Genomic DNA, 27328 nt, shown 5'->3' on the forward strand with positions numbered 1-27328 from the left:
TCAGCATCTGAAGGAGTCAATAAAACTCACAGACGTCAGTCAGAGCGGGACAGGGTTCAGCGCCAAGAACATCGCCCTAGCCATCAGGAGGGGTCACAGGGACGGGCCCCTGGTCCTACTGGTCTTCCACAAGTTGTCTTTAAGGCTGATCCTGAGTATTGGTCAACAACACTGTCAATCCTGTATACTGAAGTTGAGTGTAACATGATCATTCCAGAAAGTTGGAGAGGATCCATCATTAATCCAATATACAAAGGGGGTTGTAGAGCAAACCCAGCCAGTTACAGATTGATAGCGCTAATTGACAGCAAGGCCAACTATTTCGCCACCTTAGTCCTGGCCTACCTGCTCAATTGGTCAAACTCAAATAACCTGGTTCCTCTGAATCAAACTGCTTTTCGGTAGGGATATATTACAGTGATTAACATTTTTACTATAGGAGACATCGCCAACCGAGCAAAATGCTCAAAGAAAAAACTATATTTATGTTTCGTGGACTTCAAAAGCTCTTTTGATCGAGTGGATAGAGCACTTCTCTGGAGCAAATTGCGAAGATGGGGCCTGCAATCGGGAACTCTTAGATGCATAGAAATGCTATACGACAAAACTTGGGTGCAGGTCAAGGTAGCAGATGGCTCACAAATGTCTAGGAGGATACCAACAAATATAGGACTAAAACAGGGCTGTGTTTTGGGCCGCACCTTTTCAACCTTTTGATGGCAGATCTTTCCTCGAAGCTGGATGCAACCAACTCACACTCTCCAAGGATGGGAAGTCTGTCCCTACCACACCTTTCATATGCTGACGATATCGTTCTGCTAAGCCACACGAAAATAGGGCTGCAGCGGTTGGTCAGTACCTTAGGTGAATATGCAGTGACAAACAAATTAGCAGTTAACACCTCAAAGACCAAAACCATGTCCATGGGATGACCTCTGAATCTAGCAAACAATTTAAGTTGAACGGCATTACTCTTGAAACAACTCGCTGCTACAAATACCTTGGCTTCACTATAGACAATAAGGCCAATCTTGTGCCGCAGAAGCACTACATTGCACAGAAGAGCAAAGCTTTAACGTTTGCTTTCTGTACCCTAGCAAAAAGATTAAAAGGCCCATCTTCTAAACCGTTACTGTCTGTTATGTCGGCCAAATTCCTCCCAGCCACTACATATGGAAGCGCAGCTCTATATGGGAAAGACGCCCTGCTACTGGACCAGCAACAAATAAAAACCTACAAGCAGTTCTTTAAACTTCCTCGCTCCGCTTCTCCCGCACAGGTCAGGTTAGAATTTGGCCTAATACATCAGCAGTTGGGCAGGAAAGTGCATACAATAAAGTCCTGGTACAAATTAAGTAAAAACACGACTAGCCCCCTAGTTGTGGCTTTATGGTATTCCGTGAGCAACAATTCAAAATCAGTTTACGATAGGTATCTGTATAATTCTCTACAAGAGACAGAAATTATGCACCTGTGGGACTCCAATATCTCATATCCACTGTTGTGACGAGCGCTAAAAAAGGAAATGGGATTGCAGTCCTTTCTAGCTGATAAATCTAAATTTGCACAACGCTCGCACACCTGGCTTCTTATGCACACTTATACCACCTTGGCGCCATCACAATATCTGATCTCAACTTTCGCACTACATATCAAGCGTCGTTTGCTGGCTCTTCGTCTAGGAGCTCTACCATCTAGAGCGGACCAACCGTCTTGGAAGAATGGAGGAGAATCTTCATGTAGGTTATGTAAAGGCCCCAAGGAAGACATGGCCCACCTGATTTGTATTTGCCGGCCTTAAAAGAAGCACGACGACAACTGTTAAAACCAGTTTTTGAGAGAAATGGGACCCGTTTTTGTCGGCCAGCAGTGATGTCAATGTTTGACCCTCACGATCCACAGTCAATCTGCAGATTCATCAAACTTTTGACTGTCCACACCACAAACGTAAAATTGCTATGTAGGACACACCTTAGCTGACAGTTGGCTCACTTTTAAGCGTTCAGTTATTTTATTAGTCACGTATCAAAGTTTTGACAATGTTATAGCACGTGAAAGGACATATTTTAAGATGACTCCGTTAATAAGGTAAAAGAGGCACCCTTCTAACCTGGTAGAGAAGCCCGTAGGCTTTACAGCAGGTCCCTGGGCTGTACACATTGAGTTAGTATGTAACATCAACCGCACCACGGACATTAAGTGTTTGCAAAGTTAGTTTAATGGTCAGTCCAGTCCCTCGACTGCTTTAGAAATCAAAGATTTTACAGAATTTCTTGCTTCTCATGTCAGAGGAAGGTATGCATCCATTCCCCTGGCAATGGAAAGTCTGCCAGATTTAGAAATAAACACTTACATGGTGAGTGTTTTTGTGCCTTCAATAGAGACACCGCTACGCTGGATGCATTAAAAGCCCTTATTTATTATTGCTGGATGCCTTTTTTTATGCAACTGATTGGAATGTTTTTTGCAAACAAAAAAATAATGTCCATGGTACACTAGAGGCTTTCTCGAGCGCCTAAGGATCAATTCTGTTTTGTCCATTCTTGCTTTGCATGACGGACCCAAACAGCAAACGCATATTTGAAGGACAGTCCTAAATAGGGCAGGTCATCTGATGCACATTGAGTGAAGGGATTGTGGCAGAAAAGTTATGGCTCAAAGGTTCTGAATAGTGGAGCGAGATGAAACTCTGGTGTCAGAAGCCCTGTTAATTAAATGGGCGAACTGCATGTTAGGCTGACAGGGCATTAGTTCCTTTAAGGGGATGGAATGCATCCACCAGACTCTAAATTATCCCCTTGTTCTTTGTTCGTCAATGGTAGAGAATATCACATAGTTGTTTGGTAGGAACAAGACCCTTGCTAAGAATACAGCAAGCATATGTGATACATTTGAATTAGTCATAAGCTGATATATTCGTCATCAGAGATCTGTCAAGATATATTCAAGATAAGGTACAGAAAACTGAAGAAGGTTCCACGCAGCTAGGTTTACAGTTTGAGGAAATCAAAGATAAACACTGTTGGGATGCATTTGAGAGCAGAAGAACAGATTTAATGAGGTGACTGGGAGAGAAGTCAAGTTTGTATCCCAAAACGAAATAGCTCAGAAATATGCACAGTTAGATAGGCCAGGAAGTGCACAGTATACATGTAAAAATAGGGTAGGAGATGATTGAAATGATTGAACCAAAAGTAAAAGCAAGGATACACGAAATTTATAAAAAAGGTGATGAATTCTAGAATATTGCCCCATAAACTATACTCACAGTGCTTAATTGAGTTGGTAAAGGTGAATGCTCTGGAGGCACTTCAGCTAGATGAAACCCTATCAGTTGCTGAAATTGCGGGACTATCAGAGATCTAAATGCAAGCAGTATGCCAGACTCAGAAGACTTAGGCCCTCATTCTAACTCTGTCGGGCGGCGGTTGCCGCCCGCCAGGCGGGAAGCGCCATTTGGCCGGCACGCGGCCAAAATACCGCTTCCCGCATTCTGACATTCCCGCTGGGCCGGCAGGCGCTAAGCAAGTTAGCGCCCGCCGGCCCAGCGGGAATGTCGGCCGCAACACAGGAGCCGGCTCCGAATGGAGCCGGCGGTGTTGCGGCGGTGCGACGGGTGCAGTTGCACCCGTCACGCTTTTCACTGTCTGCTAAGCAGACAGTGAAAAGCCGCCCTGGGCCCTGTTAGGGGACCCCTGCACTGCCCATGCCAGTGGCATGGGCAGTGCAGGGGGCCCCAGGGGCCCCAGGACACCCGTTCCCGCCAGCCTCTTCCTGGCGGTGAAAACCGCCAGAAACAGGCTGGAGGGAAGGGGGTCAGAATCCCCAAGGCAGCGCTGCTTGCAGCGCTGCCCTGGCGGATTCTCCCAGCCGGGGGTAAACCGGCGGGAAACCGCTGGCCCCGGTTTTCTGACCGCGGCTTTACCGCCGTGGTCAGAATGGGCTAGGAAGCACCGCCAGCCTGTTGGCGGTGCTTCCGTCATTCGCGGCCCTGGCGGTCTATGACCGCCAGGGTCGGAATGACCCCCTTAGTCCAGAATTTTCAAATGCATTTGGAGCTACTATGACTCTTAAACTAATGGCAGTCTGTCAGAAGGCCATGTGGGCCAAGTTCATGTGGCATTGAACGAGAAGGTAGAATTTCTATGCAAACTCAAAAATAATCCTAGGAAATTAGTGTTTTGCTGCCCACTCATAACAACATATGTCGAAATTGGTGATTTTAGCACTGTGGCTTCCGGTGAACTAGTCAACATAACCCGATTATATGGAATTACATCTATGAGATCCTCTGGATAAAATCAGTATATCGTATGTATTTCTTGCTATCTACCTCTAAACTGACCTGGTGCCAAACTATATCTTGCTACAGGTAAGGAAGGCTATAGTCAATCTCCTCACTACTTTTGATATTGTTGAGCATTTAATGGAGATTTCTGGAATATGATACAGTAGTATTTGAAAGATGTTCTTTTTAGTGCTTTGGATGGTGGTCGGTCTGCTGTTTCAGTTGGCAATAGGCACGTTTTGATAATAGGACAACAAATCAAGAGCCCCTTGCATAGTGTGCAGCTGTGCCATACCTACTATTAATTCCTTTCTCAGTGAAAACTCCTCTTTGATTTTTTAGCAATGGTTTGTTGATCTCTGACCTTGAGAAACCCTTCAGACTGCAATTTATTACTCTTCAGTGATACCATTTGATGTGCTCTGCAGCAGGGAAGCTCACCCTTAGTCTCTTGCGTAAAGTCACCCATAACTGAAGATGCACAGGCTCTGGCTGGTGGTAGAGTTACTAGATTTTGGTATGCCTTAATTACATCTAGGGGTGATGCATACTGGCCTATCAACAGTGATTTATTGTTTTTTATTATTAATAATATTGATTAATTTTTCAGCTGCTGGCTCTTAGCCAGTGAGTCAATGCTCCTTCACTGTTGCACCTACCAGTCTCCCTGTGAAAACTAAGAGGCATATTTACAAGCCCCATGGCACAGGGCAGCACAACAAGTGACCTTGCTATGCTGCCCTACGTCACAGGGATAGGGCAAAAATGCACCACATTTACAAGATATGGCACATTTCTGTCCTTTCCCCCTGCGCTGGCACACAAATTGCTGTCTAGCTCCAATGGGGTGGCCTTGCACCATGGTGCAAGTGTGTCTGTGTTATCAGCATGATTGCTTTTGTGCAGGATGGGACATTTTTTGTGCCTGCCATGGGGAGATTTACAGTTTTGATGCATTCTCAGGTTTACATATTCTTGTAAATTTGGGAATGCATCAAAACCCATGAGTGTTGCATGGGAACACCCACTGCAGTGCCCATAGTACACCTCCCTGATGCAGTGAAAGGCAGCACAGCGACTTGCACTGTGTTGCCTTTCACCATATCTACAGGGCCATGAAAAACCAGACAAAGTGGCTTTCTGTGGTCTTGTAGATATGGGTCTGCACTATGTAGTGCTGGGGTGTCACAAAATGAGGCCCTAAGTCTATTGGTTTGGTTAGTGCTTAATTAGTGAAAGAAAGAGTGCTGGTGTTGAAAGCTCCACTCAAAAGCCCGCAGCCTGTGCAATTAAATGTCCGCACTCTCAATAACAAGGCTGTTTAGTCTTGAATCAACCTCATGCCTCTTTAATCGACTACTAGACACTCATTGCCCCTTTATTACACTCTTTAAGGTTCCTGCTTTCTCCCTTTATGATGGGTTTTCCATCTTTCTCTTCCTCTATTTTTCTACTTTGTTTTCTTTTTCTTTTTGAAGCTTCAAAGAGTAGAAAGAACCTGGTTGTCAGAGGCCTATGGCCCAACAGTTGCGATTTAGGATTAGAAACAGGAGTTTGCCTCCAGTTTACTGAGCACCTTTTGGGATAGACCTGCAAGGAGTCTGCTGCAGTTGGTGCTTCCAGAATGAAAAGCTGAAGGGGGCTCTTCTCCCACTGCTTAGAGAAACAAGTCTCCAGGACCTGTGAAACCCTAACTGTCCTGACTTGGTGATGCTAATGACCTTGTCTGCACTGAAGTAGGGTTGAACAGAGGGAAACCCCTGCCCCTCAATTTTATTTGGGTGCTTCTCAGTTCATAAAAAGTACAGTGCAGCATTTGCTGATTTACCCAAGTCATAGTTTTAGTCTTCCCTGCCCCCTTCCTTTTAGGTGAATGTCCTGTCGAACACAGGATTACCTTCCTGGTTATAGAAACTCATTTTCTTGAACTCGGAGACACTTCTCATTTCCTTTGTAGATTACTGATTCGCCACACTGCTACAGTGTTTCCTTCGATTCAGTTTGTTTTCGGTTTGCACAACTGTAGTATTGCCAATAGGAATGGTTTGCAAGTGGATATAAAGAAGCACAGTTTTGATGAGGATTGCGATCCTCAATTTTACCGAGCTCGTGAACAACAAAAGTTTGGGATCATTGCTTAAACCATTGCATTATTCTATTGCGCTGTTTCAATGTTTGGAATAGTGATTTCTTGCATTATATATAGGGATATAGGTTTATTACTGTATTGTATTGCATAACCATTTTATGATGTTTTGCTCATTGGGTGTTTTTCTCTATTTGGTACTTATCCTATACTACACCTTTAAATTTTTTATTTTTTGGTATATTACTGATAGCAGTTGCAATTGCACTAGCACCCTGAGTACAAATAGTTTCATGTCTCTAAGTTTCTGTATGAATTTTGTAATGCCGACTTTATTCTAGGCTATGAGTCCTTCACAAAATGTAAATCGATGTTCTTATATGCGAAATGGTGGACGACACACTTAGGGTCTAAAAGGACATTTATAGAGGGTGTATGAAAGGTCAGGGAGCAAAGTTCAAGGGTATATTGTTGCCGCTCAGTTAAAGTATAGATTGGACTGTGTAGGTCTGGCCCATAAAACGTATAGAATGTTATTGTTTCTCACTCGGGATCAAGGACCATGATGCAGTAATGGTACTCTGGCCGAATGCTCATAGATGTTATGGAAAGGTTGCAGAATGCACTTCAGTTCAGAGCCCTTATTCTCCCCAAGTTGACATTCGGCGAACTGTTGAATGAACAGGTTTGCTCTATGTGGGAAATTGTACAAACCGGGTAAAGGGAGGGATTAGATGAGGTGCATATAATCGCTCTAAGGGGTAGATTTATGGAAAATGGCGCAGCACCGAGTGCAGCGCACTTTCCCTGCATCCCTTAGCACCCACCTACTGCCACCATGTGTGCGCCGTATTTAAGATACGGCACACTATGGCGCAGGGTAGAGGGCAATAACATTATTATTCATGAAGATATTGATGTACTCTGCAGGAGTAGCTGCAAAATATTGGCGCTACTCCTGCAGAGTACATAGAGCCCCATTCTAATGAAAAGTGCTGTAAAAAATGGCGTAAGGAAATCTGACAGATTTCCTTTCGCCATTTTTCCACCTCCCCTAAGGGGGGAATGCCCCCTTTGCAGACATTATGCCTGGCGGAGGCATAATGTAGCGCAAAGTGTTGCAGGGTGGTGCAATGCATGCATGCATGTAAATAAGGCAGGGGGATTTTGGCCTTGTTGGGCCACATTAACGTAAAAAACAATGATTGTTAATGTGGCGCAAGGTGGCGCTAAGGCACTATAAATATGCCCCTTAATGCAGGCACTGAAACTACTGGAGTTTTGGGACGTTCACCATGGTAGCCCTTCATTAAGTACAACTGCTGCAAGGTAATGGGCTGCCTGTTACGTTAGATCCTAAAATGACCAGCAATAAATCATTGGTTTAAGTATGTGATATCAACAGTGGTTCCAGTAAGCTTATTACCAATGTTTGTATTAAGATTAACTAAATCAGAGGGCTCCACGTTAAAAATAAGTAGGTTAGGCACAGCCCCAGGGTTGTTTTTAAAGAAACCATTTGGTAATGGTGCCAGATTAGTACTTCCGGGTGTAGCCCTTGTCCCTGACTAGAGAAGCAGCACTATTAACTTAATTTTAAATTACAATTTAACTAATTTACATCTGAATTAAATTAAATAAAATTCGAAAAAAAACGGTTTAAATTATTAAATAAACGCCCACCTAATGTAAAAACATATTTTTACTATGCACTTTCAAATATTTAAATTGAGGTATAGAATTAATTAAAAGTAAGTTAAGTAGTTGTTAATACAAATATTTTCACATTCATTTTTACATTCAAACGTCGTTAAATATTTTATAAATACCTAATAAAAATGCATTATTTTTAGATTTTTTTTTACATTAATGTATATTCATATCTTTTTCTAACTATTTTAATCTATTTAATGTATTTATTTAATTTGATTTAAGATTATTTCTTACACTGTTTTAAGTCGCTACCTCCATTATCTTCTATTGGGGGGGAGTTACAGTACCAGAGAGCAGGACTTCCTCCAGCCTTGAGCCATAACTAATCCATATTTTCCAGCAACTCCCCTTTGTCCCACCCACATCTACTAATAAAATATAAGTATATATACGCAGGCACTCCACGGTCGGGATGAGCTGTCTGCACAGAAAAATATAGGAAAGGTGGAGGTGGAGCTGTAAGTTTGTGAATGGCATTGTTAGTAGTTTTACTACAGTATTACTGACATACTACAAAATGTAGCCCCGAAAGTGACTCTTATCGACGTGAGATCAGCTCCAACTCGCCTTTAATTCAGGACAAAAGGTGAGGCTGCCCCTCTTATAAAGTGCTCTCCCTTCCCCGACAGGCTCTTTCCCTGTTCATGCCTCATGTTCAGCACTATGTTGCTGTTGAGCAATGTTAACACTCTTGAAAGAGCAACACATGAATACATATTTACAAGGTGAATTAATGTAACCTAATTTACTAACATTAGGATGGTGTAATGGTCTGTGTTAGTAAATGTGTTCTCTATAATAAGGTCTCTGTGGTCAACTGTTAGATTGCCATGCAAGTTGGTGATCTGTCACAAACTCACAAGTCTGTGAGTATCCACGAACGTTTTCAGGACCATTTCCTATCCTTGACAAGTGTGAGATTTACTGTAGTCAAGTACAGGATACACATCTCGAATCAGTGTAGGAATGGGGGGAGACTCTGCATCGACATTCTGTGTGGTTTATGAGAAGAAGTGTCTCCAAAAAGAGAAAGCTAGGACATACTTTTGCACTTTTGACCACCATTTACACATAAGTAAATGGACACTATGTACATCGACACATCTGTAAATATATGAGCGAGCACTCTAATTGGAAAGTTGAATTTATTTTGTAATTCTAGCCGTTTGTCAAACCGCTGAAACGAGGCTGTTTAGTTTAGTAGAGGCCACACTTTTCTCTCCAGAGCACACGCAACAAACAACACAGAATGGGAGGCCTGTATAATTCCATATCATATCCTGAAATGATTAACTTTATCAGATTTTTTTTTAGAGTTTCTGTTCATTTGTTACATTCTGAGGACATTTTGTCCCTGTTTCTTTATTGCTTCATAATGAAAGTTGTTATTTGAGAAATCAGCAGGGACAAGTGCTTACCTACAAATTTCATGAAGGGGGGCAATATTCTTTGGCTACAGCTTGGCATACAACGAACTCTTAATAAACCGTGATTTCCACTGTACCTTGACTTTGACTCCGAGACATCCCTGAAAAGGAGAGATTTATCTTGTAAAGCTTTTGTGTCAAACTATCAAATGTGTCTAATTTCTCCTTATGTTACATGCTCTTTTCCAAGATATACTATCATTTGGGCATTAAAAACATTGTATGTTGCCAAACTTTCTTTCGCTATGTTTAGGTACGCCTATAAACGTGTGTTTTAAGCATTCTTCATGATTATACAAAAATGTCATAAATTCTTGTAACAGCAATTGTCCTTCACACGAATGTCATTTTAGAGGTGAATGCCTTTCCATTCTCTATCTTCGGCCTGAGATATGTAGAAGATTTCAGTGCAGGCTAAGTACTCCTCTGCAAGTCAGCAACATTTAGTGGGGCAAGCAGTGCCCTGCCTGAAGGCTAAACTGCTTGAGCAAAATTCCACTTGACCTGTTATATAACGGTTTTAACTTGACTTGGCTGCATTGTATGTGGTTTTGGGCTATGCATGAAATAAGTCTAATAGAACACACCAGGGAAGGTCTTCTGGCTAAATAAAAATCGGAAACCAACAGATACCCCTAATTCTTATCACATTGGTACTGAAGACTATCTCATGCATCAAACGTTTTGTTGTCTATGAATTACTAGGACCGCTCCCTTTGCTAAGCTGACCAAACACAATAAACATGGTGGTAAGTCTTCAAGTTTGAGCTTTCTTACGCCTAGGTGGATCACACAGACTCATCTGTGTGGCTTCAGCGTCTGCAGATTAGGAGACGTGTTCCTTTTTTGGGCAATACAGGAAACGAACACTGAATGTAAGATATATATTTGTGTTTCAAGTACGTTTCACTATTCAATAATAAACAATTTGTGCTGTTGCAGTTCCAGGAAAGCACATTTTCAAAATATTCCATCCTATAATTGTAGATAGTCTCTTTGAAAATGTTTTCTTGCGGTGAACAAATTTTAGAGGTTACTCAAGGTCTTTGTAGTCACAGGAGTGAGTTCATGTGGGCATGTGAGACGCTAGCCTGTGAGATGTCCTGCTACACTTACACTGCTGGTTGCTCCAACTGCTTCTCAGGGGTGCCTCTTTAGGGGCTTTGACATTGAATTATACGCATTAAGCCTTTGAATAATATGTATTTATTCCGTATAAGGTGCCCATGTGACAAAGGATTTAGCCCAGACTCATTCCAGTCCCTAAGTGAAGATAGTACCAAAAGTACTGACACTGTGACCTGATTTGTATTTGTACAGAATAATTCCTACACTGCCTCTATCATGGACACATGAGAAGGATTTAAGTCGGAGAGTCTAGGAGCCATATGAACAGAATTTAGGGATTACGATTTTCTTGGATTCTTTGCGAACTCCAATATGGAAATCGCAATTCCTAATGTGCAAAAATGCAGAAGTTGGATATAGCAATTACTAATGTGGTCACAATAGACCTACCTAATTAATATTAATGTGGTAGGCCACAATTTGCAACCCATTTGGAATTGCAGCCATCAAAGTGATAGTGGCCTGCTGGCATCAGCAGACCCCCATGACTGGAATTGCTTTTTAATAAAGCATTTTTTAAGGAAAATGCAGGGCAAGAAATGGGAGAAACGGGATGAATTTCAAAAAATAAATTGAAACCTTTAAATTAAATTTTTTAAGAGTAGACAGGGGTCACGTGGCTCTTCTGGCTGTGCTTTCATGCTTGTTAATCTTATGCACTAGTCCACCATTACTAGTACTAGTTCCTGCACCTGTACCATGTTCAGAGTATGGAGTGTAGCCACAACTCTTTGTACACGCTCATTCCTTGCTTTGCAGAATAGCTGGCAGGTTGGCTTAGTGAGTGGTGGATGAGTAAGTTGCATCAAGATGTGTTGCAGTCTATCATTAATGCCATACTTCATAACTTTACATACATTGGTGGCATCTTAAAACAAAGTAGAAGGAAGCAGAAGTAAAAGTAGAAGTGGTTGCACATTTACATTTAGGGCCTGGTTTAGAGTTTGGCAGACAGGTTTCTCCTTCACAAATGTGATGGATATGACATCTGCCATATTACAATTTCCATAGGCTTTAATGGAATTGTAATATGGTGGATGGGATATTCGTTATGTTTGTAATGGATTAATTCTCTCTGCCAAACTCTAAATCAGGCCCTTAGTTCCGATAGGGCATGGCTGCCCAACTTCATCTTTAAAGCAATTGGGAAGTTATTAGTGGTTGCTTGGGCTGCCAAACTATCTGTCAAAGTATCCTGCTACTCACCAGGCCACCTGATCTCAAATCCCACCCAGCATCCAGCATCCAGCTTTTTAGCTCTCTAGCCGATAGGTTGGGTTAACACTGAGAATGCTTAGAACTCAGAAAATGCAGAGAGCAACTGAGGAGGCAAGTGAGAAGAATGAGAAGAATGTGGGCATGACCATTCCAATACCTTACCATCAAAACCAAACAAATTTACTAAGGTACTGACCATGATGTTGACAAATTGTGATGTCTTGGGGTTTTGAGCTAATCATAAGGACCTCGAATACCTCCATGAATGGCTGTAAAAACATCAATCCAGCCTCCTATCTAGCCCCTCAATCAACTCTGCAATCATGTCATACAAGCCCCGCTGATCCAGGAGTCCTCCTGGTACAGGTTGAGATGCATCAAAATCTCCAGTAGGTGGCAGGGCATGAAGAGTCCATCACCGATATGTTGAACAAGGAATTATGAGTAAGGTGGGGCTTATAGGCTGAATTGGTGCATCCACTTACAAGAAAGGGGAGAAATCGAGGACACAGACCTCTGGGGCTATGCACAAAACAAAGGAGTAAGAAATAGAGACCAAAGCTTTAGCTTTATTTATAGATGACACTTCCTCCCGCAAGTTGGATGACATTGTAGAATTACCCAGTCCACTATCTCATTTTTCCCTCAAAGAACAAAGAATTTTAACTGCCAACAATACAGGAAAACTTGTGTTTGCAGACACTGCACATGGAAGAGATGTGGCAAAGGACTGCGTGGAAGCAGTTATTAAATTGGATTCCACAAAGCCCTTAAAGTGCTCCCTGGTGGGAGATGTACAGCAGCAAAATTCAAGAAAATACACTGTCAACCAAAAAGAGTCTTTCAAACTAAACCCTCAATCATGACCATTTGTTTCCAGCTGCATAAAAACAAACCCCAACAACTGTCCGTAACACACCAAAAAAGGTTTTTAACCTTAAAATAATAATCCACAAAAGGCGATCAAATCTCATTAAATTATAACAGTGTACTAAACAGAGTTATGGTGGCAAGACATGGCTGGAAAGAAGAACTCAAATAAAAGTATTTCCCAAATCCATGGGACGGATAATTTACACTCTAACCAGGAGACAAAACCTTTACCACATGTCCTAGGAGAAGCAATATGGGGAAGGATGCCCTCAATCGACCCCAGAAATTGTTGGCGCATGTAAACAAGGACCTGAGCTTTAAAAGGAGCTTTCAAATGATCACATAAGTCATCACATTCTGAACATATATATAAATTACGTCATCATTCCAGCATGCATCAAAACATACAAATAGAGCAGAGTAAGCCATATCGTCTGGCAATTTGACAGACTATAAAGTAGGATGCACTCCTGATGGTGTCACACATGGCCTCTCAATTTAACGTGGGGAAAGACCAGAAAATGGATTGTGTTATACTAGGCAGTTGAGTAACATTGACAAACACAATTGCTCAGAAAATGTGCTACTGATAAATAAACTCTGTATAGAAATAATAGAAGTGAGAAAGGAAATTCAAGAGCTCAGAGGAGCTAACTCTGAAGGCAGCTGTGAATGTTGTTCATGTAAAAGGATACACATCAATTTCATGCCTACCCCATGTGTAAATGAGCTAAGTACACAAAAACAACTCTTGAAGAGACTGCAGCAACTAAGGAAAGCACAACTGAAAGTAAAACAAAAGTCACTTGTGTTAGATCAACTACTCAAAAATTAAGTTTTTTTTTTTTAACCCATCTATGCCTGGAGGCAGTGGAAAGAATGGAATAACGTAAGGTGGATCAAGTGGAGACTACAGAATGGGCAGGGAGTCAAGACCACCACTGTCCCAGAGGATCTATTTTTGCTACAAGATAAGTGACATGGAAACATAGATTGTGTGGTGTCAAGTTGGATAAAAGATGCAAGGAACTTTGCCATCTGTAACCTGCCTCTAGCATCACAGAAGGAAGGTAGAGAGTCACTGTAAGATAAAACATATTGATGGTTAACCGATACTCTAGGCAACAACACTGTCAAGTTAAATGGCCTGCAGTTTGCAAAATGCAATGAAACTAGCCCTGACAATTATACCAGTTGTATTCTAATTGGCACAGGAAGTTAAAACCTAATTGATCGTATGTGTAAATCTGTGCACTAGTAATCCCATTTCCACTAAAAGAATTGTGCTTGAACCAAATGTAAGATGGGGCAAACATGATTTCACATTCACTAGACCTAAAGAGGATTACTGTCACAAATTTGCCCTCTTTATGAAACAAGGCAGAATTGATCAAGTCGCCATACAACAGTCCATATATTCAAAAATGAGGAGAACCAAGCAGTTTAATCATCTCATGGCATCTAGCAGGAACCTCTCAAAAAATGGGCGATAGTGACATTCTAAATTACCTAAAATCTCATGATGTGATAATACCTCAATAAAGATGGGCCTCATCACTGTAGATTCTTCCTAGTTACATTAATCATTCTAAATATGCAAAAGAGCTAGATAGAACAAGAAATAGCAGCAGGCAGCAAGTATCATGCAGAGCTGACATATGTATTTCATTTAAAGTATGAGATGATATTCAAGAAAATCTACAATTTATAAATAGCCAACTCTATGACAATTCATTTCTAGGAATAATAAATATCGATGCGCAACAGAAAAAGATAGCAGGCTTCATACTTATTTTAAATGGCTTTAAGGAAGCTGTTTATCAACTCTGCAGGTCCAAAGGCTATACTCTGTTCGGTAGTGACCTCAAATGCAAGATGGGAAAATGGGGGAATAATGATAAATTATTAATGTAAGTGAAAACATGCATTCCTAAAGAAAGGTGCCAAAGGCAAACATTTTGCTCATTTCTGTTCAACTGAAGGTCTTATCTCACCATGTAATTCCTACAATAATTAAATTTCCAATGTGCCTACATATAGTGCCCTCAATGCACAATCTATAATCATTTGCATCTTGATCAAAATCACAGACTGGACCAGTTTTGAAAATATAAAGGTGGAATGGAAACTTGAAAGTGGTCATAAACTCCTACTTCTTGAGCTAAAACACAGCATTTCTTCAGTACTCAAAGAAATCCAAAAGTCAGGGGCCAATTTAGAATACAATAGCACCCAAACCTAGAATCCAATGTTGAAGGATGGAAATCTGAACCAGCAAAAGCTGATCTTCAGGAATGGATATTGAAAGGCTCAGTTGATATGGCTACATTACCACTTTACGATCTACACTGAAATCATGAATCCCAATTGTCTCAAGAATATGCACATTTAATAAACCTAGGGCAGCAGAAAGTGTTGGCAAAGAGTGATGGTGCGACAAATAATGTAAAGGAATAAAATCAGACCTACAGATAGTGCTACACAGTGAGTCCTCCAGGCAGGTAATAAGTGGAGCAAGATGAAAGACCTAGCAATTAGAAAGTGGCAGAAGTTAGAAAAGGTCACCCTGGAGAAGGATGCACTTGCCTTGCGGTGGAAGATTAGGGAACGGCTTGGAGTAAGGAAAATCTTCTGGGAGTCAAACATCACAGAAGAAGTCTTGGTAACCATCTCTAACACCACAGATGAACCCGAACACAATACATATTCACCAATTACTAACAATGCAGTTATGATCAGAGTACCAAATAGTAACCTGCAAGGGGTGTTCTCGAAAGACAAGGTGAAGGAAACCGTACAGGAACTCCATTAAGGAAAGGCACCAGACCCCAAAATGATTTCTCTGGAGGTGTTTCTTAGTGACATTGATCATGAGCGGAGATTGTTGCAATAGTTTTCAAATTGATAGAAGTAAAACACATATGCCCGTATTCTTGGCTAAATAGCATCATTGTGCCACTATTCAAAAAAGTTCACAAGGATTACCCAAAATCGTACAACTAAATAGGTACTAATTGATATTGACTGTAAAATATTTTCCAAATTGATTTTGAAATCCATGTTTGAGTGGGTCACTAATGAAACATTCTTACACTCATAAAAGGCTTTTCAGGGAAATCTACTTACAATAAATCAGGTTTTTGCCTTCTTGCATATAAGTCATAACTTCAGCACAGCAATAAAAAAAATCCCCTATATGTGGCCTTTCTAGATTCCCTGTCAGCTTTTGATCTGGTATCAAGGAACCATCTGTGGGGAAAACTGAGCATTTTTGCCTTTGATCCTGGGCTGCCTGCATTAAGGCAACTGCTGTATACTGGAACCTCCTCCCAGGTTAGACAATCAAAAAGCACTTTATGTTGTCTTGAAAGTCTTACAATAAGCTCAGATCCATTTCTATATCAAAGATCCTAAACAAAGAGGAGCTTGAAAATCCCACTGAGCAAATAATTCATCTGTCAAGTGATCTTATGGGCCATACAACAAAAGCAATTGATTTTTATTTAAGGAAAAGCTAGGAAATTTGCACAAAACTCCAGGACCCTTAGCAAGCCCATCAGGTTATAGGAATCTTTGTGTATTTTATCAAGAAAATTTACAAGATTCTAGGATGTTAAACATGATTCTCTATTTTCCAATGTATTAAATATGATGATCTGTGTTTTAGGGTAATGTGAGAACTTGGGTTGTTTGTTGACTGGGGTGTGAGCCCTGGTGAAGCAACTGCCACAATCCCTTACAGGACGAACCATAAAAAGTCAATAAATGAACTTGTTTGTAACCCTGGTAGCTTGGCACAAAAAGCAGTCAGATTTTACTTTGAGGCAATGTGTAAATTATTTATGCAGGACACAAGCAAACAGTAATATAATGAAACACAAGTACAATCACAATCAAAATTATTTGACACCAAACACACCAGGTCACAGAAGCAGGCAGTCCTCTGAGAGGCCTTCTGCAGGTCAAGTAGTGAACTAAATAGTAGGACTGAGAGCCCTATTTCTATACCCTAGTGCCCTGTCCTGGAAGGAGGGAGAAGCTTCTAGCAATGTTCTTTGAAGTTCTGGGAGTTTTCTGCCCTCCCACCCTGGCTCCAAGCTGGCTGCAGTGACAATACTAGGATGTTAGGCCTATTGTCAGGAGACAGGTCATGGCCTATTCAGGTGCAAGTAGAGTTGTGCTTAGCTCCACCCCACCCCATCAAGCTAGTTAACTGCCCATTGAGGCTCAGCTAATCCCACTATTGTATGACTGTTTTGGGGTTGTTAGAAATGGGGTCTTTGGTTGACAGTCAGGTTACCCCCTGTTCAAGCAAGGGCCCTCACTCAAGTCAGGGTAAAAGAGAATCACCCTCAGCTAACCCCTGCTTACCCCCTTGGTAGCTTGGCAGAGCAGTAGGCTTAACTTCAGAGTGCTAGGTGTAAAGTATTTGTACCAACACACACAGTAACTTAATGAAAACACTACAAAATGACACAACACCAGTTTAGAAACATAGGAAATATTTATCTAAACAAAACAAGACCAAAACGACAAAAATCCAACATACACAAGTCAAGTTATTAATTTTTAAAGATTAAACTCACAAATAGCGCTTAGAAACACAAAATGCTTCGATGAGGTGTTAACACAGCGTTGTGACAGAGTCGTTCCCCACAAGCTGACACCAGCGGCACCAGACACAGCGTCCCGTAGACCCCCAAGTACAGTAACTTTGGTAAAGAGTGAAAATAAGCCGATGCACGAAATTGGGGACCACGGCGTCTGTGCGAAGCGTTGAATCCTCGCACTTCGAGTGGCGTCGGTCACGACGTGGTGTGGCGACTTCCACGGAGTTGCGGACTTCAGTGGGGCTGCTGCGGCATCGGGCCTGCGAAGGTCCTCGCGTTCCAGCGAAGATCACAGAGTAGGTTTCAGGCGGCATCAACGGATTCAGCAGCGGCGGCGGTCCGAAGTCGTTCGAAGTCAATTTCCTTGGATTTCCACCAGATTTCCTTTCATGGGCCAAGGGACTGGATAGGGCACCACTTGTCAGAGCAGGAGTCTCTCCAAAGACTCCAGGTGCTGGGAGAGAGAATTCGTTGCTGTCCCTGAGACTTCAAACAACAGGAGGCAAGCTCTAAACCAAGCCCTTGGAGATTTCTTCACAAGATGGAAGGCACACAAAGTCCAGTCTTTGCCCTCTTACCCTGGCAGAAGCAGCAACTGCAGGACAGCTCCACAAAGGACAGGCACAGGCAGGGCATCACTTCTCCTCAGCTCTTCAGCTCTTCTCCAGGCAGAGGTTCCTCTTGTTTCCAGAAGTGTTCTAAAGTCTGTGGTTTTGGGTGCCCTTCTTATACCCAATTTCTCCTTTGAAGTAGGCCTACTTCAAAGTAAAGTCTCTTTTGAATGTGAAATCCTGCCTTGCCCAGGCCAGGCCCCAGACACTCACCAGGGGGTCAGAGACTTCATTGTGTGAGGACAGACACAGCCCTTTAAGATGTAAGTGACCACTCACCCCTCCCTCCTAGCACAGATGGCACATCAGGAAATGCAGACTACACCCCAGCTCCTTCTGTGTCACTGTCTAGTGTGAGGTACAACCAGCCCAACTGTCAAACTGACCCAGACAGGGAATCCACAAACAGGCAGAGTCACAGAAATGGTATAAGAAAGAAAATGCTCACTTTCTAATAGTGGCATTTTCAAACACACAATCTTAAAATCAACTTTACTAAAATATGTATTTTTAAATTGTGAGCTCAGAGACCCCAAACTCCACATGTCCATCTGCTCCCAAAGGGAATCTACACTTTAATTGGATTTAAAGGTAGCCCCCATGTTAACCTATGAGAGGGACAGGCCTTGCAACAGTGAACAACAAATTTAGCAATATTTCACTGTCAGGACATATAAAACACATTACTATATGTCCGACCTTAATCATACACTGCACCCTGCCCTTGGGGCTACCTTACATGTAAGAAAAGGGAAGGTTTAGGCCTGGTAAGTGGGTACACTTGCCAAGTCGAATTTACAGTTAAAAGTACACACACACACACTGCAATGGCAGGTCTGAGACATGATTACAGAGCTACTTATGTGGGTGGCACAACCAGTGCTGCAGGCCCACTAGTAACATTTGATTTACAGGCCCTGGCACCTCTAGTGCACCTTACTAGGGACTTACTAGTAAATCAAACATGCCAATGAATAAACCAATCAGCATTACAATTTACACAGAGAGCATCTGCACTTTAGCTCTGGTTAGCAGTGGTAAAGTGCTCAGAGATCAAAAGCCAACAGCAACAGGTCAGAAAAAATAGGAGGCAAAAAGACTGGGGATGACCCTGCATAAGCAAAAAAGTCCAACAGGGGTAAATTCACAAACTATAACTGTCAGCTACACCCAGCCAAGCGACCCAAGACAGACTGTAGGTACAAAGGGCAGGAACATGCCAACTTTCTAAAAGTGGTGTTTTCAAACTTGTAATGAAAATGGTACGTTACCAATAAAGAGGGTTAATCATTACAAGTTCATAGGTATCAAACATGGCATACCTACCACCTCTCATTTAGGAATTACACCTTATTAAATGTAGTAAGGAATCATTAATGTTATCCTATGGGTGGGGTAGACCTCACAGTATTGAAAACCAAATCTGGAAGATTTCACTACCAGGACATGTACAGCTTAAAAATACATGTCCTACATTTTAATTACACAGCACCCTGCCCTAAGGCATACCTAGGGCCTACCTTAGATGTGACTCATATGTAATAGAAGAGGGGTTAAGGCTTGGCAAGGAGGTGTAAAATGTCAAGTCGACATGGCAGTCTCACACTGCATTCAGGCTGCAATGGCAGGCCTGGGACATGTTTTAGAGTACTACTTAGGTAGATGGCACAATGAGTGATGCAGCCCACTGGTAGCATTTAATTTACAATACCTGGGTATATGGTATACCACTCTACAAGGGGCATACAAGTAAATTCATTATGCCAAATTGGTATAAACCAATTAAACCATGTTTTAGGAAGGGAGCACAAACACTTTAGCACTGGTTAGCAGTGTTAAAGTGCACAGAGTCCTAAGGCCAATGAAAGAAAAAATAAAGCAAATGTAGGAAGAGGAAGGCAAAACGTTTGTGGGTGACCCCGTAGAGAGGTCCATTTCCAACATGTAGTTAGTAAAATTTAAATTTGTTATCTATTCTATAATGTTGCAACACAGAGGTTCATCACTAACGAATCAATCGCAATTACATAAACTCCACAAGCACATTACATAGGTTCCTGAGAGGGACTAGAAAAAAACTGTTTTACATGACCCAGCTCTTCCAGCAGAGGACTGCAGCAGATCCCCAAAGGTATTTCAGCATAGCAGAGTGATGGCTTTAAATTTAAATGGCAGTACATAGGATCAATGATATGGGTACGCTTGATTTAGAAAACATTATTCCAGGTTTTCTTTCTGCTACGCCAGAGCTGCTGTCCTACATTTTAGGGTTGCAGGCTATGGATACAAATGTAGACTATTCATATTCTTGGCAGAAGTTCCCCATAATTATTAAAGGAATCTAGGCTGTGCTGTATTGAGTTAGGCCCTGCAAGATGGAACACTTTCAATGTTTTATGAGTAGGAACAACTGGTACAATAAAATGTGAAGGAATACCATGAGGGCACCAGTGTCAAAGATTATACCCTTTACTATCCATTGAACAACACCTATCAGGCCAGTTTATAGATCATTAATTGCTAAGACCTAAAAAACACTTCCAATGAAGGAATTGGGAAAATCTCTATGGGATCATGCAACAAAAAGATTCTGGAAGTGGATAGGATAGCGAGGGGTAAACAGGTGGTAGGCATTAATTCACGCTCTTTGTTGATCTTGGGCACTGTATAATACAGACATTGTGGCTTACAACATTCTACCTCAGATCCGGATAGTCTTTCCAGAGTAAAACCATTAGAAGTCAACCCCTTGAAGTTGATCACTTCCTTGAAGGTGAGGAAAGCATTTGTTTTTGATAAAGGACCTAGGGGCTAAATATCAAAGATTCAGGTCCTCATTTACAAGCCCTTTGCGCTACCACTGTTTCATTTTTTATTTGACGCAGCGGTGGCGCAAGTAGTGCATTACACTGTTCCATATTTTCAAAGTGAAGCACTGGGCCCAATGCCTCAGTTTGCAAAGCCCTGCAAATTAATGTATGGAGAGTAGGCACTCCCAGCGGAAAAGCCACACAGAACTGATGTTGTGAAGTTTAAAACATTTCAATGTGTCATTCTGGGACTTCACTGCGTTAAAACTTTACCTCCTGCTTAGAGCAGGCATAAAATTGACACAAACTTCGCTTTATAAAATTGACACAGGCTTTTTTTCTTTTGTTGAAGTTGCGTCAGTTTAATGATGCAACTCCAGCAATGTATGAGTTTAGTGTAGACACATGAATCAACATTTCTGTTGCATCTTTGAAAATGTGCGCCATCGAACTCTGCATTGTAAATACAGCACGTTAATGGAGTTGTTAGGTGATGTGTGGGAAGCACAAGGAATCGGACACATCAATGGTGCTGCATCAGATTATTGTCAATGAGGCCCACTGGACTTTGGTCTGTCTTTATAATGAAAACAGCTTGTACAATAGCCACGTCTGGTTCTATACCAGAGTCTGGGAGGGAAGCTAAAACTACCCACATCTATAAAAATGGTACCTAAGTCCCACTAATGCCCAACATGTCTCCTGGAATGCCTTGGAATATGTTTTGGGAGACTTATTATACTGAGGCTTTAGGGTCAGGCTAAAGATCACAGGTTTTTCACTATGGGTCAGGTGTGTCATGGGACATTTGACCCAGAACTTTGCTTGCAAGCCAATCTTATAAAATAGGCCCACTTTAAAAAGTCAGACCATCTAGCATATGTGGATATAAAAAGTGTTTTTGATGTGGAGGACAGTCCTTGACTGATTACCATCATGAAGATGTTGAGGTTAAGGCCTAAATTGAAAACTTTAAAGGGATTTCAGCATAATAAAGACAGTTTGTATAAGCAGCACTTTAGCCCCCTATCTTTAAAAAAAAAAATGTAATGGCATGATAGCTTTGTAAAGGTAATCCAGTGTTGTGTCCTAACAAAGTACCAATTGTAATTTATGCAATGTAAGCAGTTTATGCTATCAGATAGAAAATTGACCTAGGCTGCTTCTAGCAGAGTTTTAAAACCTCTGCACTGAATTCAAACGTATTATTAATGTGATGGCATTTAGGACACTGGCTGCGGGTAGTAACCAAAATATAAAAAATAGTTTTTCTGATCAGAATTGTTTTGGTTCAAGTCTTGGAATTTAAAAAATAGACATTTAGTATGCCACATTAGCAAATGGGTGAAAAGCCAGATAACCCCCTGTGCCTGCCTTGAGGTCTTCCAATCGCAGGTTTTTCAGTTACCTTTAATGTTATAATGTAAACTATAGTGGCAGTTCACTTTACAAGGTGAAATACTGGGGACAGTGTGAAAAAATTAGTTGACTACTGTTGAAAACTATTTTTAAATCACTACTCTCACTAAAGTCAACCTCATCTTTCTCCTCTACCAATAGTTTGATTTCTTAAGCACTTCTCATTGTGCTCAGCTCAGCACCGTCATTTTTAGGAAACAACTTTGTACTAATCGCAATGAGGCCATTTCATATATAAAATTAGAGATCTACTTTGTAGGAAATGAGTTGAAGTGCTTACATGTTTTAAACATATAAAACACGTGTTACAACTTAGTTCTCCCTGATACTTGGCAACCCCTCTGACACAATACAAACTAGGGACAGATTCAAGGTTAAGTCTAGGTTCCATGAATAGACTGATACCTCTAATCTGAGGCTAATACTGTCAACATCCAACAAAATGCCTGGTTTCTGAGTCTTATCTTGAGAGTCTGTAACCTTCCTGCACTCAGTGGGTCTGATTTACAAAAGTAAACTTAGACCAAAATTTTAAGTTTAGACCAAAAGTCGAAACTTCAACCAAAAGTCTAACTTTAACACTAGTAAAGTTGGACTTTTGGTCTAAACTTAGACCAAAAGTAAAATGTTACTACTAGTAAAGTTAGATTTTAGGTCTAAATTTAAACAGTTAGGTCCTCATTATGGCATCAGCGGTCTTTTTAGTAGACCGCCGAAGTCACATCTGCCACATGATCGCCATGACCGTTTTGGAGGTCTTCAGACTGCCATATTATGGCTGCTGGCTGCTCTCCTCCACTATTTGGCGGGCAAGCTGCAAGCAGCCATACTGGCAGAAGGGGGTCTAGTGGAGCTTGGTCTGTCGCCACGTCACCACAACACCGCATGATGGCATGACGGTGTTGTGTTGGCGGGCGGTGGCGAAGGAGCAAGCTCCATGGACCCTGTTCTCTCCCGGATGACCAATGTGACCACCAGGTAAGGTGATCATCTGTCAGGGGAGGGGGTTGTTGAGTGTTGTTTGTGTGAATGTGTGTGTGTGTGTGTGTGTGAATGAAGGGTTTGGGGGTGTTGTGTGTGTTTGTGTGTATGTGTGTGCAAATGTCTGTGTACTTGTGTGAATGGGTGTATTTCGTGGGGGAGTATGTGTATGCGGGGGGTGAGGGAGTATGTGTGCGTGTTTGCGGGGGTGGGGGAGTGTTGTGGCCATGTGTGTGTGAATAAGTGAGCATGGATGTGCATGTGTATGTATGTGTGATGGGTCAGTAAGGGGTTCAGGGGAGGAGGTACAGAACTGCGATCGGGGTGTTGCTGCTTGGGGGGCGGGCTCCTGATGGGGCCAGGGGTAGGGGGGCTCCTACATGGAGAGGGTGTTGGGGAGTCCTGTAGTGGTGACAGAAATGAGTATTCCAGTCGCCAGTATCCTTACCGCCAGGGATTACGGGTCGGGGCTGCTGCCACGGAATTCCTACTGTTAAGGATACTCGTTATACCGCAGGTGGTGTTAGGTGGAACTCCGTGCCGAAAGTGGTCAACCTTCGGCCAGGTGGTCGCACCCTCATGGCGGCATGGGTGATGAACTGGCTGCAATGCAGCCAGTTCACTGCAGTGGTCATAATTTGGCAGTCCTGCACTGCCACGCTGTCGGAAGTCTGACCGCGACTGCAGGCGTGGTGCAGGACCGACAAGGTCATAATGAGCCCCTTATTCTAACTTTACCTTTGTGAATCAGGCCCAATCATTTTATGTTACATTTGAACTAACAGTCTCCTAATTACTAACATGGCAAGATAATGGAGCAATGGGATATCACGACAAGGAGCATGTGGAATCTGCTTATGTCAAGTTGTCCTGACAGGAACAAGTATGGACTTTCTATCATTCTGTCTGTTTTAGGAGTATGCTAGGAAAATGGCTTTTACTGATTAGGGCTTTTATGTAAGATCTAGATCCAAGGTTTATGAGCTGGGATATACAAATGATATTTCCTTTTTTGTCCCTTTGCAATTTCTAATGGTTTAATTTTCCCTTGGTAGACACAATAGAAATTTAAAAATTGTGAAGCCCAGAGTAATAATTTAGAAGTTTGACAGATGCCATACTGTAAAATGTTATATTGTTTGCTCTTTTTACAAATTTTGTTTGTTTGGTATAATGGTTTTATAGGTTTTTAATCTGAATACATCAAACATAATTAAAATCAACCACTCTCAAACACACAGGCACATCTTCTTCATCTAGACTATACTCAAAAACTGCAGGCTGCTATCACATTTGTCATGCCAATGTAGACTGCTCAAGTGGCCCATAGCAAGTGGCAAAGATTTATATTTTTGGTAAAATACAAAGGATATGGAACACTGCAGAAATGCAGATAATGCAAATTCGCACAGTGGAGCAGTCTCCATGTACTTAATTCATTGGCTCCCTCTAACCAGGCACTCTGCTTTCAATGCACTCTGCATAATGCACAGGACCAAAAGGGGTAAAGAAACCTCTGTTGACTCATGCTAAATTCTAATGATACTCAGACCTGGCAGTCCTTTAAAGGATGGGTCGTCAGAGTTGTAATTTACACTGGGAGAGCCAGCAAAGCCTTTTCAATGAAAACCCAGTGGTTGCCCAACTGTGAAAAGAAAGTAGAACCACATGTTTGATGCACTGGAGCACCACTAATTTACAGTACTGCCTCCACAACACAAAACTTCAAATGTGGCCCACACCGAGGCATCAACAACATGAAATGGCTGCCCAAACAGACAGATTAAAATTATGGCACCCACATACTATAAAAATTGTTTCCTTATCTGTTTGGGAGTGACATGGTTCTGCACGTGTGAGTGCTCAACTGGCATTGTATAAAAATACTGTTATTACTTCGTACCCTTACTGCACCAGTGTACACAGTAGACACTGGTTGGTTTCCACTCACACAGTCATTTTTACGGATTAAAGTAAGTCAATATTATGTCATACATAAATGTTTCCTTGTCACCTGGAAAAGCTCCTCTAAACTTGGACTTCCGATATATAGTTAGACTTTAAGTCTAAACATGGACTTAAGGTCCAACTTTACCTTTGTGAATTGGGAGCTCAGTTTTAGAGATTGGCAAATGCTGCTCCATGGAGTGATCCAACATCCTTTTATGTTTTTTAACACAACCTTTAGCTATTCATGATGCTGCAGCTCTGTGGTAGTACGTATAAGAATTTCAGCACTTAAGTATATAGTCATGGGCAGGGGCACTACAATCTTCCCGATGGAATTTCAGAACACCTCCATCACTGATAAGACTTTAAAACTTGCACCTGCTTGCAGTGGCACAATTCCACATTTTAAAAAAATGGTATGATGTAACTTAATGGAGATTTAGGGCCTATTTTAGGTCTTGGCAGAGAAATATACTTGGAGGATATCCCACCTGCTTTATTATGATCCCATGATATCCTATGGAGATTGTAATAAGGTGGACCAGATATCCGTAAGTTTGTGATGGAGTATTCCCTATGCCGAGACCTAAATCAGGCTCTTAGTTGCTTATAACCATCATTAAGCCTACATTTGGGAACCCCATTGCTCAATAGAGGCCTGCCTTTGTCTTATCTATGGCTCTTGGTTTGTTTTCTATTGAAGTGGGCTCTCTTTAGGTTTGGTGTTTTGTAATTCCCTTGTGTGAAGTCTCAGTTCATCACATTACTACAACTCTCCAGCTTATTTATGTTTCTTGGTGACTATGACTGGAGGCTACCTAGTTGCCTGCCCATTGAGTTTCTCAACTCCATCTGCTGTTTCTAATTTTTGCAGTTTTTCTCCACTTCAAAGAACAAGTACCTGGTGGCATGGTCCACCACCACCAAAATGTATTGGTTACTTGAAGCAGTTGGTGGGTCTGGCGGACCAACAATGTCAATCTCCACCCTCTCCAAGGGAGTCCCAGCCACTGGTAGTGGTATTAAGGGAGCCGTTGGCCTGCCTCTTGTCTTGCCACTGGCCTAACAGGTGACACAGGAGCTGCACAGCTCCTTTACTTTTTCTGACATATGGGGCCAATAAAAATGATTGACCAGCCTGTTCCAGTTCTTTGTCTGCCCCAAATGTCCTGCTAAGGGAATATCATGGGTAAAGGTGAGGAGGAATTCCTGGTACTTCTGAGGGATCACCACTGTCCTGGTTGCCCCTGGTTTGGAGTCCCTTGCTTCAGTATAGAGAAATCCATTCTCCCAATAAACCTTGTGGAACCCACTGACATCCCCTTGTTTTTGCCTGGAGGCAGTCTGTCTAAGGCCCTGAAGAGTGGGACACCCTCTTTGCCCCTGGCATAAATCTTCTATGATGGGCCCACCTGCCCCTTGCAATTCTGCCAAAACAGGCGGAGCTTGCAGGTGAGGTGCCTCACCCTCAGAGGTCAGATCCTCAGGATTGGATTCTTCCTGCACTGTTGTACTCTTTGGGGCTGGTAGGCCAGCCTCTGTGCCTTTTCTCTTGTTTTTGGAGGTTTGGCCTATTGTTCTAGGGTGCAAGGGTCCAGCACTTCCCTGTTGTGCTGCTGTTACCTGGTCACAGCACACACCCATTCGGGGAGGTCCAATATCTGTGTATGGGCCCTTCTTTCCACCTCTGACCATTCAGATGCTTCCAGATTATTTCTCAGCAGATGCTCTACTGGGAGGGCAGGAGCTATAACTACCTTTTTAGAGTCAGACACACATTCTGAGCTCACCATTGGCATGGGATGGAGCTTGGTACTACTGTCTGCATAAGTCACCTGTTGGAATACACCAGGTAAGACCTGCTCTGGGGAAACCAGTTTCTCTGTGACCATAGTCACACTGGCTCCTGTATTTCTCAGAGGCTCCACCTCAGTCCTATGGACGTTAGGCCTCTGCCTGTACCTCTCCATGCTGGGAGGTAAGGGGGCCATGGCTGCAATGTCCAGCCCACCTGCAGACACGAAGGTGACCTCTGTGTACCCTGATCCCAACCCTGAACCAACTTCCACTCCCACACCTACACTAGCAGTCCCATGGGACTGCCCACCAGTGGGGGGCTTTTTTAAGAAGACAGCATCCCCTTTTTTGTGACCAGGCTGGTGATGCTCAAAACACTTACTGCCTTGGCAAGCTTCTGGAACTTTTCAGCCTTAG

The 27328-nt window shown here is 42.2% G+C and overlaps 1 long non-coding RNA gene across 1 annotated transcript in view; it reads right to left on the bottom strand.

Annotated features, from left to right (window-relative positions):
- Positions 1 to 27328, bottom strand: part of LOC138300265 (uncharacterized) — a 96332-nt gene that overhangs the window by 36955 nt on the left and 32049 nt on the right. The gene's annotated exons all lie outside the window — the stretch shown is intronic.

The sequence above is a fragment of the Pleurodeles waltl genome, chromosome 6 (genome assembly GCF_031143425.1).
Source record: "Pleurodeles waltl isolate 20211129_DDA chromosome 6, aPleWal1.hap1.20221129, whole genome shotgun sequence".
In the NCBI taxonomy this organism is placed as follows: domain Eukaryota; kingdom Metazoa; phylum Chordata; class Amphibia; order Caudata; family Salamandridae; genus Pleurodeles; species Pleurodeles waltl.